Raw genomic sequence first — 3494 nt, forward strand, 5'->3', positions numbered from 1 at the left:
TACGATCTTGATGTATCATGAGCTTTGCTATTATATTTGGATCCTATGATGTTTCTTCCCCCCTCTTCTCTCTTGTAATGAATCGAGTTTCCCCTTTGAAGTAATCTTATCGGATTGAGTCTTTAAAGACTTGAGAACACTTGATGTATGTCTTGCCGTGAATATCTATGGTGACAATGGGATATCACGTGCCACTTGATGTATGTTTTGGTGACCAACTTGCGGGTTTCATGACATTGGGAACCTATGCATAGGGGTTGGCACACGTTTTCGTTGTGATTCTCCGGTAGAACTTTGGGTCATTCTTTGAGGTCCTTTGTGTTGGTTGAATAGATGAATCTGAGATTGTGTGATGCATATCGTATAATCATGCCCACAGATACTTGAGGTGACATTGGAGTATCTAGGTGACATTAGGGTTTTGGTTGATTTGTGTCTTAAGGTGTTATTCTAGTACGAACTCTAGGGCTGTTTGTGACACTTATAGGAATAGCCCAACGGATTGATTGGAAAGAATAACTTTGAGGTGGTTTCGTACCCTACCATAATCTCTTCGTTCGTTCTCCGCTATTAGTGACTTTGGAGTGACTCTTTGTTGCATGTTGAGGGATAGTTATGTGATCCAATTATGTTAGTATTGTTGAGGGAACTTACACTAGCGAAAGTATGAACCCTAGGGCTTGTTTCCTAGCATTGCAATACCGTTTACGCTCACTTTTACCATTAGTTACCTTGCTGTTGTTATAATTTCAGATTACAAATACTATTATCTACTATCCATATACCACTTGTAGCACCATCTGTTCGCCGAACTAGTGCACCTATACAATTTACCATTGTATTGGGTGTGTTGGGGACACAAGAGACTGTTTGTTATTTGGTTGCAGGGTTGCTTGAGAGAGACCATCTTCATCCTACGCCTCCTATGGATTGATAAACCTTAGGTCATCCACTTGAGGGAAATTTGCTACTGTCCTACAAACATCTGCAATTGGAGGCCCAACAACGTCTACAAGAAGAAGGTTGTGTAGTAGACATCAAGCTCTTTTCTGGCGCCGTTGCCGGGGAGGTGAGTGCTTGAAGGTATATCTTTAGATCTTGCAATCGAGTCTTTTAGTTTCTTGTTTTATCACTAGTTTAGTCTATAAAATAAAATTACAAAAAAATGGAATTAAGTTTGTCTCATACGCTTCACCTTTTTAATATCTTTCGTGAGTATGATGGAAAGGATAATTGTGCTCAAGTGCTAGAAGAAGAAATCTATAAAATGTTTGGCACTAAATATTTGAATGATGAGCATGATTGCAATGTTGTTAGTATGAATTCCTTGAATATCCATGATTCTAATGATGATTGCACTAGTTATGATGAAAATGCCTCCTATAAACATGTCAATTTTTATGGAGTAGACTGGGTTTGCAAGTACACACCAAATAGGGAAGATAGATATTGCAAGAGGCATAAGTACTTAGAAACCAAATTGTTGCAAGAAAGTCTTGATGAATGTGCTGAAAGATTCAATATTTTTCTTGCCCCTTGTGAACTTTGCAATGAACATGGTCATTTAAAGCTCCACTGATATTTGTTTCATGACCAAGTCGTGTCCAAACATTGTGATAATTTGATTACCCTTGAGCATCATAAAGAGCTTAGCCTTCTTTTGGGTTATGAAGAAATGAAACGTATAACTGAGGGTATTCCAAAGTTTAATCTTGATAGAGTTCTTGATTTTGATCTAGAGAAGATTTATATGTATTGCGCGGTGAATTGCAATGAAAATCCTTATATTGCCAATTACATAAAGAAAAGAAAACAAATAGAAGATGAAGAGAATACTAATGAAAGGGAAGAGACTTCCCAATATCCTCCTATTATTTCTTATGATGAATCAGGTAACGAGGAGGAGCCTTCTACTCAACCAATCCCATTAATAAGGAGCTCCAAAAAGAGGATTGAACCCCACATGATGTGGTGAATAGGAAGAAAAGAAAAAGGAAGAGAGGTAAAAAGGTATCTCTCCCAAATAAAGTTGCTCCTATTATTGTTGTGCCTCATGAAAATGAAGATGATACACTTTATGATGATCTCGTTATGCCTATTGCTTGCTGTGATGATTATGATTGGGAAGATAATGATACTTCTTATGATCTTGAAAATCTTTTTGGTACTTGCTTGTAAAAATATGATAATAATGTTTGCTATACTATTGGTGCTATCCATACTATTAACGATGAGAGTGATTATGCTTATAATACGAAAAGGCCCAAGCTTGGGGAAGCTATGTTTGATGAGGATGACATATTTGAGAATATATTTGCTGCAATTAATGTTTGTCCCAAGCTTGGGGATGCTACGCTTAATGAAGATTATATTTTCAGTCTCCCAAGTTTTGATATGCAAATTCATAATGATAATAACATGCCTCCTACTTATGATAATTATTATGATGATACATATGCTATAAAAAGTAGTGAGGATTATATTTATAAAACTTGTAATGATTATGATTACCCCTTCTCTGAACATTACTCTTTTAATATGGAAACAATTTACAATATTCAAGTCTCTTATGATACTCCCACTATTATTCATGAGAAGAATCTTGCTTATGTGGAGAGTAGTAAATTTTCTATGCTTGTAGATCATGAAAAGAATGATTTAGGTGCTGGTTATATTGTTGAATTCATTCATGATGCTACCGAAAATTATTATGAGGGAGGAACATATATGCTTGTAGGAATTGCAATAATATCAAGTTTCCTCTCTATGTGCTTAAAATCTTGAAGTTATGCTTGTTTTGCCTTCCTATGCAAGTTGATTATTTCTCCCATAAATTGTTTGCTCACAAAATCCCTATGCATATGAATTATGTTAGACTTAAATGTTCTAGTCATATTCTTCATGATGCTCTCTTTATGTTTCAATTCTTATCTTATATGTGAGCATCATTGAAATCATCATGCCTAGCTAGGGGCGTTAAACGATAGCGCTTGTTGGGAGGCAACCCAACTTTATTTTTGTTCCTTGCTTTTTGCTCCTGTTTATTAATAAATAATTCATGTAGCCTATGTTTAGATGTGGTTTTATGTGTTTAATTAGTGTTTGTGCCAAGTAGAACCTTTGGGAAGACTTAGGGAAAGTCTTGTTGATCATGCTGTAAAAAACAGAAACTTTAGCGCTCACGAGAATTGCTGCCATGTTTATTTGGAGAGTGCTATTTAGTTAATTCTTTTTTCAGGTGATTAATAGATAAATTACTCAGGTCCATAAATTTATTTGAGAATTTTATGAGTTCCAGAAGTATACGTTTGATATAGATTACTACAGACTGTTCTGTTTTTTGACAGATTCTGTTTTTGATGTGTTGTTTGCTTATTTTGATGAATCTATGGCTAGTAAAATAGTTTATAAACCATAGAGAAGTTGGAATACAGTAGGTTTAACACCAATATAAATAAATAATGAGTTCATTACAGTACCTTGAAGTGGTGATT

The sequence above is a fragment of the Triticum urartu genome, chromosome 1A, assembly GCF_056163025.1.
Source record: "Triticum urartu cultivar PI428250 chromosome 1A, HENAU_Tu73, whole genome shotgun sequence".
Taxonomy (NCBI): Eukaryota; Viridiplantae; Streptophyta; class Magnoliopsida; order Poales; family Poaceae; genus Triticum; species Triticum urartu.